This window comes from Vipera berus, assembly GCF_964194415.1.
Source record: "Vipera berus genome assembly, chromosome: 6".
In the NCBI taxonomy this organism is placed as follows: Eukaryota; Metazoa; Chordata; class Lepidosauria; order Squamata; family Viperidae; genus Vipera; species Vipera berus.
In genome coordinates this window covers 32,642,284-32,659,045 of record NC_138208.1, presented here as the reverse complement: position 1 = coordinate 32,659,045, position 16,762 = coordinate 32,642,284, and the positions used below count along the sequence as shown (strand labels likewise).

The following is a 16,762-nucleotide window of genomic DNA, read 5'->3' as shown; positions in this document are numbered from 1 at the left end:
TCTGATCCTCCCTGTGACCATCCATGGAGAATCTGGCCCCATCTCCTCCTTCTGCTGAGCCACCCACACATCCTGTTGCTGTGCCTCCTGAACCTGAGCCCGTATATCTATTGGCTCCCGCACCACAGCAAAAGACTCAATGGGGAGCACTGTCCTGGGCAGAAGCTTGTCTTCCACTCAGGAATATTTGAGCTTCCTGGACAGAGCATCCGCTCTTTGATTGCGACCGCTGGGTATGTACTTGACTCAGAAATTGAACCTCGCAAAGAGACCACCAAATGTGGCCTTGGTTCAATTTCTGAGTGGTGTGCAGGCTTTCCAAATTCTTATGGTCCGTCCAGACCCTGAACTTGATCTCCCATACCTTCTGGTGGCCCCGAGTCCGACACAACGTCCAGGCCTATGTCACATCCTGTATCCCATGTAGGCAGGCCAAGTAGGGCAACAAGGGCCCCGCCTGGATTACTGCAGCCCTTGCCGACCCCGAAAAGACCCTGGGGGGCTGTGTCCATGGACTTTCTGATGGATTTACCCCCGTCTTCTGGTTTCACAATGGTGTTCGTGGTGGTGGACATGCTGACCAAGATGGCACATTACATCCCATGTTGTGGTTTACTGTCAGCCCACACCAGTTGTTGTATGTTCATCCAGCAGGTGTTTTGGCTGCACATCCTCCCTGATAGGGTCATGTCCAATAGAGGGGCTCAGTTTACAGCCCGTTTCTGGCACGGGTTGATGCAGGTGTTGGACGTCAAGATCTGCCTCTCATCCGTGCATCATCCTCAAACTGACGGAGGGACCGAGAAGGTCATCAGAATTCTGGAGCAATATCTGCGCTGCTATGTCCATCAGCAGCAAAACAATTGGGTGGACTATCTGGCCCTACCTGAGTTTGCATTCAACAACTCGCAGCACACCTCCACACAGATGACACCATTCTTGGCCAATGTGGGATATCACCCACAGTTTTTTTCCCTTTCCTCGTTAGACTCACCGGAGTCAGGAGCAAACGGCTACATGGCAGAGTTATAGGTGATCCACCGATTGGTGCGCCAACAGTTAGAGAAGGCCAAGGCCGATTAAAAAAGATATGCCGAGGCGGGATATGCCTCCACTATCGGTGGGAGATTGGGTCTGGCTGTCCACCAGGAACCTACTGTGAACCTGGCCAGCCAAGAAATTAGACCACCGATATTTAGGACCGTTCCCAATTGAGGCTGTCATCAATCCAGTCACCTATCGCTTAACTCTGCCACGTTCCCTGCGTATACATCCGGTCTTCCATCAGTCTCTGTTGGTCCCCAAGCAACCAGTGTGTCCACTCTGCCGAGCAGAACCTCCCCCACTGGAACAGCATGACAAAGAAAGCGCCCCCGAGTACAAGGTTGCTAAGTGGTGTGTGTGTGTGTGTGTGTGTGTGTATGTGTGTATTATGTGTTAAACATTTGTTAAGCATTCAGAATACACTTGCTTGGTCCCAGACACGGGACAAATCTTATTTCCTGTTTCAGCCTAGCCCAAGGCCATCTACAGGCAGTAGCTACAGCTGTGGCAGCTCATATTTGTGTAAAATTTTTTTGGCTTGCTAACAAAGAATAAAGGGAGACCGATATGATCATTTCAAACTTATTTGTTCTCATCAGTCAGCCATACCCTTCTGAGATTCGAAATATATATATAAAGGTAAAGGTTCCCCCGCACATGCATGCTAGTCGTTTCCGACTCTAGGGGCCGGTGCTCATCTCCGTTTCAAAGCCAACGAGCCAGTGCTTGTTTGAAGACATCTCCGTGGTCATGTGGCCGGCATGACTAGACGCCAAAGGCGCACAGAACGCTGTTACCTTCCCACCGTACTGGTCCCTATTTTTCTACTTGCATTTTTACGTGCTTTCGAACTGCTAGGTTGGCAGAAGCTGGGATGAGTAACAGGTGCTCACTCTGCTACGCAGCACTCGGGATTCGACCTACCAAACTGCCGACCTTATGATCGACAAGCTCAGCGTCCTAACCCACTGAACCACCACGTCCCTTATATATATAAATTTATTTTAAAACTTAGCTTTCATCAGCAACTGCTGACATCATCAGAGTTCTAGCCAGGATTGAGAATCATGTTTATATAGTCTCTGTAACACCAATTGTTTGGCTAATGAGCGTGTTACTGGTCTATTCGGCTCACACACTCCTGCAATCAACTGCTCAATTGCTGCTTCCATCACAGCTGTTTGAATTTCAACACGCTGCTCCTTTCCTCTTGCCCTGCCTGTGTGGGGAAAGGATTCTGCCACTCACCGTCATCTCGCCATTCTTCTGACATCTCCATGTGTGATGCTGCCATTTCAGCTGGATGTTGTTTCTTGTTGTCATCCTCCCTGTCCATGTTGGTTCCAAATCCTTTGCTGGCACCGAGGATTTGGAACCATATATATATATATATATATATATATATATATATATATATATATATATATATATATATATATATATATATATATATGTATATGTATATGTATATGTATATGTATATGTATATGTATATGTATATGTATATGTATATGTATATGTATATGTATATGTATATGTATATGTATATGTATATATGTATCTATACATACATACATACATACATACATACATACATACATACATACATACATACATACATACATACATATATACATATATACATATATACATATATATATATATATATATATATATATATATATATATATATATATATATATATATATATATATATATATATATATATATATATATATATATATATATATATATATATATATATATATATATATATATATATATATATATATATATGGTTCCAAATCCTTTGCTGTCAATCATCGGTGCCATATATATATATGGATCTTTGGTCATTCGGGTTTTTCCCCGCGTAGAATTGAAGGTGTAGGGGCAACGTTTCGACGGAATCCCATCCGTCATCCTCAGGCTGGTGGCTTCAGCTTCCTTCTTCTGGGAGAAGCATGTGGTAGTGGCTGTTTGTTCCTCTTTTTTAAACTGCCAGAGGGGGTGTGTGCTGTGGGTGGAGGTGTGCTCTGATTGGGTGGGGGATTATGTGTGTTCTGATTGGGTGGGGGTGTGTTTTGAGTGGATGGGCTGGTCTCAGCTGCCAGCCTTAGACCTGAGCTGGTGAGTTGTGCTGCTTTTGTTCGGCTTCGTGTTTGTGGTGGTGCCATGTTTTTATAGTGGGTGTCAGTTTGCTTATTGTGTGGTTTGGAGGGGTTTAAAGTGGCTGATGTTGCAGCTGTAGTTAGGTTTCTGTTTTGTGGTTGTGCGTCATTATCGTTGTGGGTTCGGATTTGCTTTTTGAATGGTTGTGTGGTGGTGATGTCATGTGATGTTATCATGAGTTTGGGTCTGGTATCATTCTTGGTGGTTGGGACTCGTCTGTCAATCAAGGCGGGTTTCCAAATGGCTGGTAGGCGAGAGGTATCATCTCGTTTGTTCATGCTGTGGGGGCGTTTTTCTATCTCAATGGCTTCTCTGATTATTCTGTTGTTAAAATGTTCAATTTTGGTGATAGTTTTGGTTTTTTTTTTAAAATCAATTTCATGTCCCGTGGCTTCAAAGTGTTGGACCAGGGATGAAGTTTGTTCTCCCTTTCTGAGTGAGTTTTTGTGCTCTTCAATGAGTTCCCTTATTCTTCTGTTGGTCTGTCCGATGTATGTGGTGGGGCAGGTGGTGCATGGGATTTCGTATACTCCTTGGTTTTCTAACCCAATTATGTCTTTGGGGTTTCTTAGGATGGTGGATATTTTTCTGTCTGTGTAGAATGCTGTTTTGATGTTGTGTTTTTGGAGGATCTTGCTGATTCTGTCTGTGGTCCCTTTTAAGTATGGGAGGAGGGCTTTGCCATTTTCTTGTTCTCTGTCTTGGGTTTTTGTGGGTGTCTCTCTTCGGATTAAGTTGGTAATCGTGTTTCTTTGGAATCCATTGGCTGTTAGTACATTAGTGAGAGTGTGTAGTTCGGTTTTTAGGTGTTGTTCGTCAGCTAGGTGTTTTGTTCTGGAGATGAGTGTCTTGGCTACGGAGTTGATCTGTGCTGGGTGGTGGTGTGAGAGTGCGTTCAGATAGTGGTTTGTGTGTGATTTTTTATGGTAGATAGTGTGTCCTAGGGAGCCGTTGGATTTCTTGTAGACTAAGACATCAAGGAAGGGAAGTTGATTGTTAGCTTCTGTTTCCATGGTGAATTGTATTTTGGGGTGTAGGCTATTGAGGTGTGTGAGGAAGTCATCCAGTTTTTCTTTGCCGTGTGGCCAGATTACGAAGGTGTCATCTACGTATCTGAGCCAGAGTTTGGGTTTGTGGTTGGATTTTTCTAGAGCGAGGGTTTCAAAGTGTTCCATGTAGAGGTTTGCGATGACAGGTGAAAGGGGTGATCCCATGGGTGCTCCTTCCATTTGTTTGTATCTTTGTCCATTGTAGACAGTCTTTTTTTTATTCATTACCACATCAGTGTCATCTCTATTATTATGATAACTTTATTGTCACTTTGAATGTACACCAATCGGCATACATCAAAATGAAATTTCGTTGCATACAGCTCTCAAAGGGTCACCACCTCCGATATATACTCCTTGTTCGGGGCCCGCTCAAATTTCACATTGTCCATTTTAGTCTCTAGGGAGTGAACGATGGCAAACAGGACAGATGGAAACGGGGCTCCATGTGGACTAGCCCTCAAATTCGCTTGTATTCTGACAACCTCGCCTTCTTTCCTTTTTCTGATCCTGACTCTTCCACCTTTTCCTTTAAGAGGCCTTGCTTCTTTTCGCCCCTGGAGCACACTGCTGCCGCCGCCACCAACTCCTCCAAAAGCCTCTCTTCCTTCCTCTGGGCCTACCGACAGCCTCATCCAGTTCCTTCGCTCCATAAGCTCCAGGTATGTGTTAGATAGGCACTGGTTGGTCAGATCTAGGATGTGTTTGGGGGGTTGTATTTATTTAGGATAGCTGTCAAGGCTTCTTTGATTGGCACTTGGGTGAAGAGGGATACGACATCGAAGCTCACAAGTAGGTCACAGGGCTGTAAGTTTAGTTTACTTATGATCTCTATGAATTGGAATGAGTTTTGTACGTGTGAGGTGATGGAATTTGCGTAAGGCTGTAGTTGTTTGGCAAGAAATTTGGCTAGATTTTGTAGAGGTGAGCCTATGGAGCTGACTATGGGTCTGAGTGGGGTTCCTTCTTTGTGTATCTTGGGCAGACCATAGAGCTTAGGACATCTGGATGATTTTTCTCTGGGAATGATTGTTTGTTGGATCTCTTCACTGATGGGGGTGGCTTTTATTTTGGATTTTGTGGTTTTTTCCAGGTAGGTGGTGGGATCTGTCTTGAGGAGTTTGTATGTGGAGTCTCGGAGTAGGTTGGATAATTTGGTATGGTAGTCAGATGAGTTCATTACCACCGTGGCGTTGCCTTTGTCTGCTGGCAGAATGATTATGCTGGTGTCTTTTTTTAGGTTAAGTAGTGCTGTCTGCTCCTCTTTGGGTAAGTTGCTTTTGGGTGGTTTGCTGGTGCAGAGGATGTTGGTAACTTCGAGTCTGATTTTGTTGGCGTCGTGAGGGTTAATTTTGGTCAGGCTGGATTCGACTCCGCATATAATGGTTTCCGTGGGAATGTGTTTGGGAGCAACTGCAAAATTAAATCCTTTAGACAGGACGTTGGTTTCGGCTTTGGTGAGAATCCTATCTGAGATGTTGTGCACAGTTTGTTTCATGTGTTGCTGTGAGAGAGGAGGGGTTTGTTTCTGGTGTTCCTTTAGTCTTCGGAGTTTATTGGTGTGTGTGTCTGTTTTGTAGGCAGTCTCTGTTTCAGCTCTCCAGACAGCGATTTGTTTGAATTTGTCCCAAAGTGTGGGGTGGATCTTGTTGCTGAGTTTGAGGTGAAGTGTGAGGAGGTCTCTGTTGATTCGGTCCAAGAGGAATCTTTTTGTGTGGAGTTCATTTCTGATTAGGGCCAGTTCAGTTCTTATCAGGATGCGTTTGATGGCTGCAGAGTTGGAGTGGAATTTCAATTGGAAGGATGTGGGGATTAAATTTTGATCTCGGCAGTTGCGTAGGAATGTGAGGTCACACAGAATGGAAGCTCTTCGTACTTCGAGTTTTTCGTAGGTCCTAGTTAGCTGGTGGATTTCCTCCCCGTAGAGGTAAGATATTTGTTTTCTGAGGTTTTCGCGGGTGTTTGTATGTGGATCTTTGGTCATTCGGGTTTTTTCCCGCGTAGAATTGAAGGTGTAGGGGCAACGTTTCGACGGAATCCCATCCGTCATCCTCAGGCTGGTGGCTTCAGCTTCCTTCTTCTGGGAGAAGCATGTGGTAGTGGCTGTTTGTTCCTCTTTTTTAAACTGCCTCTTTTTTAAACTGCCCCACCCAATCAGAGCACACCTCCACCCACAGCACACACCCCCTCTGGCAGTTTAAAAAAGAGGAACAAACAGCCACTACCACATGCTTCTCCCAGAAGAAGGAAGCTGAAGCCACCAGCCTGAGGATGACGGATGGGATTCCGTCGAAACGTTGCCCCTACACCTTCAATTCTACACGGGGAAAAAACCCGAATGACCAAAGATCCACATACAAACACCCACGAAAACATCAGAAAACAGATAGATAGATAGATAGATAGATAGATAGATAGATAGATAGATAGATAGATATAGATATAGATATAGATATATAGAGATGTTGTTGTTAGCTGCGAAGTCGTGTCCGACTCATCGCGACCCTATGGACAACATTCCTCCAGGCCTTCCTGTCCTCTACCATCTTCTGGAGTCCATTTAAGCTCACGCCTACTGCTTCAGTGACTCCATCCAGCCACCTCATTCTCTGTCGTCCCCTTCTTCTATTGCCCTCGATCTTTCCCAGCATTAGGCTCTTCTCCAGTGAGTCCTTCCTTCTCATTAGGTGGCCAAAGTACTTGAGTTTTAGCTTCAGGATCTGGCCTTCTAAAGAGCAGTCAGGATTGATCTCCTCTAGGACTGACCGGTTTGATCGCCTTGCGGTCCAAGGGACTCGCAGGAGTCTTCTCCAGCACCACAGTTCAAAGGCCTCAATTCTTTGGCGCTCAGCCTTTCTCATGGTCCAACTTTCACTGCCATACGTTGCAACTGGGAAGACCATAGCCTTGACTATACGCACTTTTGTTGACAGGGTGATGTCTCTGCTTTTTAGTGTGCTGTCTAGATTTGCCATGGCTTTCCTCCCCAGGAGCAAGCGTCTTTTAATTTCTTGGCTACAGTCCCCATCTGCAGTGATCTTGGAGCCCAGGAAAATAAAATCTGTCACTACCTCCATTTCTTCCCCATCTATTTGCCAGGAATTGAGAGGGCCAGATGCCATGATCTTGGTTTTCTTAATGTTAAGTTTCAACCCAAGTTTTGCACTCTCCTTCTTCACCTGCAACAAGAGGCTCTTTAGTTCTTCTTCACTTTCTGCCATTAGAGTGGTATCATCTGCGTATCTTAGGTTGTTGATATTTCTTCCGGCAATCTTAATTCCAACTTTTGATTCATCTAGCCCTGCCTTTCTCATGATGTGCTCTGCATATAAGTTAAATAGGCAGGGCGACAGTATACAGCCTTGCCGGACTCCTTTCCCAATTTTGAACCAATCAGTGGTTCCGTGTCCCGTTCTCACTGTTGCTTCTTGACCCGCATATAGGTTTCTCAAGAGACAAATAAGATGGTCTGGTACTCCCATCTCTTTAAGAACTTGCCACAGTTTGTTATGATCCACACAATCAAAGGCTTTAGCATAGTCAATGAAGCAGAAGTAGATGTTTTTCTGGAACTCCCTAGCTTTGTCCATGATCCAGCGTATGTTGGCAATTTGATCTCTAGTTCCTCTGCCTCTTCGAAATCATGCCTGCACTTCTGGTAGTTCTCGATCCACATACTGCTGAAGTCTAGCTTGTAGGATTTTAAGCATGACTTTACTAGCATGAGAAATGAGTGCAATGGTGCGATAGTTTGAACATTCTTTGGCACTGCCTTTCTTTGGAATTGGAATGTAAACTGATCTTTTCCAATCCTGTGGCCATTGTTGAGTTTTCCAAATTTGCTGGCAAATTGAGTGTAGCACTTTTACTGCATTGTCTTTTAAGATTTTGAATAGCTCAGCTGGAATACTGTCACTTCCACTAGCTTTGTTGTTGCTCAAGTTTTCTAAGGCCCACTTCACTTCACATTCTAGGATGTCTGGCTCGAGGTCAGTGACCACCTCATTGTGATTATCAGGGACGTTAAGCTCATTCTTGTATAGTTCTTCTGTGTAATTTTGCCACCTCTTCTTAATCTCTTCTGCCTCTGTTAGGTCCCTGCCATTTTGGTCCTTTATCATGCCCATTTTTGCATTAAACGTTCCCTTCATTTCTCCAATTTTCTTGAAAAGATCTCTGGTCCTCCCTATTCTATTATTTTCTTCTATTTCTTTGCACTGTTCATTTAAGAAGGCATTCTTATCTCTTCTAGCTATTCTCTGGAATTCTGCATTCAATTGGGTGTATCTTTCTTTTTCTCCCTTGCCTTTCGCTTCCCTCCTTTCCTCAGCTATTTGCAAAGCTTCCTCAGACAGCCATTTTGCTTTCTTGCATTTCTTTTTCTTTGGGATGGTTTTGGTTGCTACCTGTTGTACAATGTCGCGAACCTCTGTCCATAGTTCTTCAGGCACTCTGTCTATCAGATCTAATTCCTTAAATCTATTTGTCACCTCTACTGTATATTCAACAGGGATATGATTTAATTCATACCTGAGTGGCCTAGTGCTTTTCCCTACTTTCTTCAGTTTAAGCCTAAACTTTGCAAGGAGAAGCTCATGGTCTGAGCCACAGTCAGCTCCTGGTCTTGTTTTTACTGACTGTATAGAGCTTCTCCATCTTTGGCTGCAGAGCATATAGTCAATCTGATTTCTGTGTTGACCATCTGGTGATGTCCATGTGTAGAGCCGTCTCTTGGGTTGTTGGAAAAGAGTGTTTGCTATGACCATTGTATTCTCTTGACAGAATTCTATCAGCCTGTGCCCTGCTTCATTTTGCACTCCAAGGCCAAACTTGCCTGTTATTCCAGTTATCTTTTGGCTTCCTACTTTAGCATTCCAATCCCCCATGATGATAAGAACATCATTTTTTGGTGTTAGTTCTATAAGGTGCTGTAGTGCTTCATAGAACTGGTCAATTTCATCCTCTTCAGCACTGGTGGTTGGGGCATAGACCTGGACTACTGTGATATTGAATGGTTTGCCTTGGATTCGAACTGAGATCATTCTGTCATTTTGAGGATTGTATCCCAGTATTGCTTTTCCTACTCTTTTATTGACTATGAAGGCTACTCCATTTCTTCTGAAGGATTCTTGCCCACAGTAGTATACCTGATGGTCATCTGAATTAAATTCACCCATTCCTGTCCATTTTAGTTCGCTGATACCTAAGATGCCAATGTTCAGTCTTGTCATCTCTTGTTTGACCACGTCCAGTTTTCCTTGATTCATGGATCTTACATTCCAGGTTCCTATGGAGAAAAAATCTTTACAGCATCGGACTTTCCTTTCACCACCAGACATATCCACAGCTGAGCGTCCTTTCGGCTTTGGCCCAGTCGCTTCATTCTTTCTGGCGCTACTAGTACTAGCCCTCTGCTCTTCCCCAGTAGCATATTGGACACCTTCCGACCTGAGGGGCTCATCTTCCAGCGTCATATCGTTTTGCCTTTTGGTACTGTCCATAGGGTTTTCATGGCAAAGATACTGGAGTGGTTTGCCATTTCCTTCTCCAGTGGATCACGTTTTGTCAGAACTCTCTGCTATGACCTGTCCGTCTTGGGTGGCCCTGCACGGCATAGCTCATAGCTTCATTGAATTACGCAAGCCCCTTCGCCACGACAAGGCAGTAATCCATGAAGGGGATATATAGAGATATATAGAGATATATAGAGATATATAGAGATATATACATATATATATATAAATCTTTAATCATTTTAAATACTTGAATCCCAGGTGTAAACATTTTAAAAACAATAAAGCTATGGAACTCCAGGATACAAAAGATACAAAAGAGCCTTTTAATCACTGAGCTTTTGTCAACCTGTTGACATCATCAAAATAAGGGCTAAAGGTTGAAAGAAACTACATATATACCTGTGTGGCCGTTTAACGGTCAGGTCATAGAACATGTAATTGGCCTGCCTGCCCCCCACTCTCCCATGTTCAGCCACACTAGTTCCAGCTCCACCGTACAAGCCAGCTTCCATTTAGAACTTGACACCTTCCCTCCCCCCAGCTGTTTGGTGTCTTTATTTTGCTGCATGCAGCTGTTCAGCATCGTTGCCAGACTATTACTCCTGCCATCACATTTGATCATGGTGTTGGTCTGCCACTTAGGCACATCAGCTGTCAATGTCCTCATAGAACATGCAATCGGCCTGCCCGCTCCCCAATGTCCCGCGGTCGGCCGCACCAACTCCGGCTCCGCCATATAAGCCAGCCCTCGTTGTGCTCTTGATACTCTCCCCTTCCTCAGTTACTGGGCACATCTAACCTGTTGCACATGGCCATTCAGCGCTGTTGTCGGATCATTGCTCTTGCCATCGCAGTTGATCATGGCGTTGGTCTGCTACATAAGCGTGTCAGCTGTCGATGTCCTCGTCATGCATCTCATCCTGGTCATATTAGACCGCTGTCTCTCCTTCGGCTTAACAACAGGCTCTGCTTGTATTTTCATCACTCCACCTGTTTGTTTATTTATTTATTTATTTATTTATTTATTTATTTATTTATTATTTGGATTTATATACTGCCCCTCTCCCGAAGGACTCGGGGCGGTGTACAGGGCAATTAAAACACTATATACAACACATAATATACAAAAATTAAAATAAATTAAACCAAGTAGCCCTAAACAATAAAACACGTTCTAAAATTTAAAATTTAAAATCTAAAACCCTAGTCCCTCAGTCCAGGCCGGCAAGTTCAAATAACCAAGTCTTGGGTCGCAGCGAAAAGAGCGAAGGTTGGGAGCCATCCGGAGCTCAACAGGAAGCTGGTTCCAGAGGGCAGGCGTGCCCACAGAGAATGCTCTCCCCCTGGGGGCACCAGTCGACATTCCCTGACTGACGGCACCCTGAGGAGGCCCTCTCTATGGGAGCGCACAGGACAATGGGAACTTAACGCCGGCAAAAGTTACTCCCGTAAATAATCCGGGCCCATGCCATTGTGCCCTTATGTAGTTTGATGGGTAAGTGTGTCAGCTCTTTCATATTTTTATTCATCCAGTGTGAAGATGGTAAAAGGTTAACTAGTTCAGTTAACCTGTGCCATTGTTCATGTCTCCTCAATGTTTGGTATGGCAGCAGTAACTCCACCTGTCGGTTGATTGAATGGCAACCAGACAGCCAAGCCTCTTTTAGTGAATGGCCACCTTTAGTGGAATCATGGGCGATGACCTCAGCCCTGGCAAAATCAAAAGTGTGGTCATTCTCATCTATGTGCGCCTATACCTGGGAACGTTGTTCCTGTCATCTGACAGCTAATACGTGCTCATGGCCACATATATACAGTGCTTTTTTTCTAAAAAAAAGGTGCCGGAACTCTCATCTTGTTAATCTGGCATGGGCGTGGCCTACTGTGGCATGGGCGTGGCCTACTGTGTGGGCGTGGCCAGCTCAACATCACTTGCGTCAGGGGCACTTGTTCGGAGCTGGGCATTACTGGGGCAAATCTGAGGGTCTCTGGCAGAGGGGGGATGGGACCGGGGCAAACGCTGGGTCATGGTCCATTGGAGGAGCCTCACAGATATTAAAGTGGGTGGGGGAAGACATGATATTAAAGGGGGTGGGGGAAGACATGATATTAAAGGGGTGGGGGAAGACATGATATTAAAGGGTCTGGCGGAAGACATGATATTAAAGGGGGTGGGGGAAGACATGATATTAAAGGGGGTGGGGGAACACATATTAAAGGGGGTGGGGGAAGACATGATATTAAAGGGGGTGGGGGAAGACAGCGTGTGAGACAGAAAGAGAGATTTTCTTTTTGTAAGTTTGCTTACTTTGCAATGCTTTCCTTTCCCCACACTTTTGCTTCCCTACTGGCTCAATCTCTCTTTCTCTCTGCCGCCCAGATCTACAGCTGCAGAGCAATTTCGCTTCCCCCCCCCACAGCCGATCTGGGCAGCAGAAGCATTTTTGAAGCCTCAATGGCCGTGGGGCGATTTGGTGATGCTCCAGCAGCCCGATCCGGGCGTCGGAGGCCTGTAAAATGCTTCTGCTGCCCAAATCAGCCATGTGTGTGTGGGGGGGAAAGCGAAATTGCTCTGCAGCCCTAGATCTGGGCAGCAGAGGCATTTTGCAGGCCTCCGACGCCCAGATTGGGCTGCTGGAGCATCATAAAATCACCTCATGGCCATGGATGTGAGCTCCAAAAGTTTCGAAAATGCTTCTGCTGCTCAGATCGGCGGGGGGGGGGGGGCAGGAAAGTGAAATCACTCTGCAGCCCTAGAACGTGCGAGTTTGGGAAAGTGAGCAGGGCCTTAACATAAAAGGCTGGTTCTGCTTTCAAAAATAGAGAAAGGAGGGAAGATTATTGGGCTCCTTGCCTCATTCCCGCTTGAAGCCATCCTTAACAACAAGGAAAAATCTAATCTATCCAACGCTACCCAACATTTCAAATATGTGTGCACTGAGAGGATAGCTATTTTTAAGATGCCAGTCCTGCACATCTACTGTATATCTAGAAATAAATCTCATTAAACTCATGAGGCTGTGAAACACAGAAAGGAAACACACACACACACACACACAAAGAGAGAGAGAGAGAGAGAGCTTCCAATCTTGTGAGCAATTCCAACAGCTAAACTAGCCTGAGAGAAATTCCAAATCTCCTCACCTTCCCAAACTCCAAACTTGCGCATCCTACTTCCCTCACTTGCCTTCTCCAACTCCAAACTCGCGTGTCCTACGCTCGTCTTCCAAGTTTGGAGTTCGGAGAAGGCAAGCGAGGGAAGTAGGCTGTGAAACACAGAATGCGCGCACACACACACACACACACACACACAAACACACACACACACAAACCAGCTGCTGACTGAACCTTGGTCTTCCTCTGCAGAGACATCTTCAGCACCTTGTTGAGGCCATGGGGGGTTGTCATGCTGCAAGTTTGTTCTCTGCTCAGCGCCTGCTAAGGGCTGGCTGATAGCAGAGGGAGCAGTAGCCTTGCCATGTGCTCCTCACCGGCCTGCTCCCACTCTTGCTGACAGTGCCGAACCGGCAGTCGCCATCGGATGCCCACCTTCCCAAACTCCAAATTCACATGTCCTACTTTTCTTGCTCGCCTTCTCCAACTCCAAACTCGTGCGTCCTAGTTTGGAGTTTTGGAAGACGAGCGAGGAAAGTAGGACGCACGAGTTTGGACGGAGTAGCATAGCTTGTGCAAAAGCTGTGTGTGAGCATGTGTGTGTGTGTGCGCGTGTGTGTAAAAAAAGGTGCCGGAACGCCGTTCTGAGCGTTCTATGAGAAAAAAAGCCCTGGGTATATATGTACTTTCTTTTGACCTTTAGCCCTTACCTTGATAATGTCAACAGGAGGTTGATGAAAGCTTAATGATTAAAAGGCTCTTTTATATTTTCTATTTTTACAAACAAGTGCTTAATAAATAATGTGTTGAATGGGACCATTAGTAATTCCACGGTACATATAAGCTTCTTCAAACTAAATCCAATATTGCACCATCCAATACCTCCTCTCTTCTTCCGGTAATAAACATTTTTCCACATTAAGCAAATATAATTCTAATTGTTATTAATAGATATACAGTTGAATATCAGCATTTATTACAGTTTTCTAATAGTATCAATGATATCAGTTTAAAATAAATAAAGATAGATAAGAGCCTTGGTGGAGCAGTGGGCTAATGCCTCCTTAAGTAATACTAGCTGCCTGCAATTAGTGCAGGTTCGCATCCCACCAGGCTCAAGGTTGACTCAGCCTTCCATCCTTCCGAGGTAGGTAAAATGAGGACCCAGATTGTTGGGGGCAATTAAGCTGACTTTGTAATAATGCCGCTTGGGGTGTGTGTGAAAGCCCTAATAAGCAGGCATATACATAGAATGAAGGCTACTGCTAAGCCTGTAAGCCGCCCTGAGTCTTCGGAGAAGGGCGGGATATAAATGGAATTAAAATAAAAAAAATTAAAAATAAAACATATCTTAATTGCATTTGTACTCAGACTAATTTCTCAACAGAAAGAGTGGAAGGTGGTGGACACTGGATAAGCAAAAAATCTTTAAAATAAGGCACACAAAAAATACAGAACTGTTTTAAGGGAAACAATTATTTTGGGATGCTCTTTATTAGAGGGACCCCCTATCTCCCTGACTATTTAATAAGCTCAGGAAGAGTTGGCATGTTTCAAGTGCCTTTGATGAAATAATGCCATCTATTGGGATTTAGGAGACCTTCTTCTGTGTTGCATACCTGCCCTCTGAAAAGGTTTCCCCCTAGAAACCCATTTAGTTCCCACCCTGATAATGTTCTGCTGGTTTTCAGAAACCTGACTATAATGAAGAAGAAGATAATATAAAGCAAAGATCATCAGCACATTTGTAAATGTAAAATTAACAGTGCTGTCTACATGTTGGCTTTTAATTTACTGTGTCCAATCAAGTATTTGAAACCTGACAACTTTACTGAAAGGAATACTAAATATAGATGGCAACAACACTCTGCTTCAGGGCTGAGCTTGTGGCTCTCATTAACACATTCACGTGGATTTGGAGAAGACAAAGGAATAACATTGCTGATATAGGCATATTTTCCAGCATTTTATTGTGAAAGAAAATATATTAGTTGGGGATGGTTTAGATGTGAGTAATATTCAGTTCTCTAAGCCTTTAAATGTGTTAAGAATTCCTTCTTTCATGGACTGAAGTATTTATTTATTTATAGTCTCTGCATGTTAGTTATTCATATGACAGATGATAGTGGTAACTTAAAGAATTAGTCCTGAGTACTCGGTAAAGAAAGTTGCCATTTTCTACCTCTAGTCAGTCTGAAAGTAAAAAATGGATATGGCATTATAGTTTTAATTGTTCAAGAATCATAAATGTATAATGGGATAGCAAGCTTTACATATTTCTGATTATATTTAAAATCAATCACCATATATATTAGATAAATATATTTGAGCTAGATTTAATTAGCATCCTGTGTCCTAATTTTTGCTTCTTGCCTCTAGGGAATAATAGAGCACCCACCTTCAAAATATCAAACAACCTCAATACTGGTGGTATAGATTCAGAGAATTGCAGAACATGTTTTTAAATGTTGTCTGATCTAGTTGTTGAACTTATCCTGAATGGCTTACAAAGGGACAATCCCAAAATAGCAATAATGACAGGGCTGTTGGATGTTATTCCTTTCCAACAGATGATATTTTCCCAAAGGAACAATAACCCATCTGTTCTGAATTCAATCAGTGTTGCATATATATTTTTCTAATCAACATGACCCATTCTTTATAATTCTTTATAATTATATATTTTCATTGCAGCCCTCAATAGTTGGAACAGAATGAAGTTTTCTGGGTTTTATGATGTCATAATATTTGAAAGTAACATGTTTCCACAGTTTTCCCTAAAGAATTGAACATTTAATTGAACTTAAAAGTGATCTGTGTTTGACTTGGTTTTTATATTGGAAGAACCTTTGGAAACGAGCACAAAATTTTTGGATATAATAGAACAATATGGTGATGTAGCAGGTTTGATAATAAATAGATAAAAAACTAAAGTTTTGACAAAGAACTTAACAGAAAAACAGAAAATGCAACTTAAAAAAAACAAACCTTCAAATAGTCAAAAAAGTTAAGTATTTGGGAATTTACTTAAGAGCAAGATGTGCAACAATAAAAGAGGATAACTATGTAAAATTACTAAAATAAAACTGGACTTAGAAAACTGGAAAAACCTCCAACTTTCAATGCTGGGGAGAATACCTACAATTAAAATGAACATTTTACCAAAAATACTCTTTCTATTGGAAACCATTCCCGTAAAATTAGAAAAAGCTTTCTTTGACAAACTGAAATTTATTTGGCAAGGGAAAAAAGCACTAATAATAATAATAATAATAATAATAATAATAATTATTATTATTATTATTATTATTATTATTATTATTATTATTATTATTATTATTATTATTATTATTATTATTATTATTATTATTATTATTATTTTATTTATATACCGCCCTTCTCCCGAAGGACTCAGGGCGGTGAACAGGGCAAATGTATAAAATACAAAAAATACAAAAATTAAAAGGAATTAAACATAATGCCCAAGGTAAAAAACAATAAATACAAATATTAAGAACAATAAAAAAAACCAAACCACCCCCCATCAGGCCAAGCCGGCTTGTTCAAATAAATGGATTTTCAGATCGCGTCGGAAGGAGCGGAGGTCGGGCGCCATCCGGAGCTCAACCGGCAACCGATTCCATAGCTCCGGGGCGCCCACAGAGAAGGACCTCCCCCTGGGGGCCACCAATCGACATTCTCTGATCGTTGGCACCCTGAGGAGGCCCTCTGTGTGGGAATGCACAGGGCGGAGGGAAGTTGATGCCGGCAGCAGGTGCTCCCTAAGGTACTCCGGACCCATGCTATGTAGGGCCTTGAACACCATTACCAGTACCTTGAATCTCACTCGGAAGACAACTGGGAGCC

The 16,762-nt window shown here is 43.3% G+C and overlaps 1 protein-coding gene across 1 annotated transcript in view; it reads left to right on the top strand.

Annotated features, from left to right (window-relative positions):
• The first annotated feature begins 14,876 nt into the window (after positions 1-14,876).
• Positions 14,877-16,762, top strand: part of LSMEM1 (leucine rich single-pass membrane protein 1) — a 55,804-nt gene continuing 53,918 nt past the window's right edge. The window contains exon 1 of the mRNA XM_081331111.1: positions 14,877-14,903. The gene's annotated coding sequence lies outside the window, so the exon portion shown is untranslated. The remainder of the gene's footprint in view (positions 14,904-16,762) is intronic.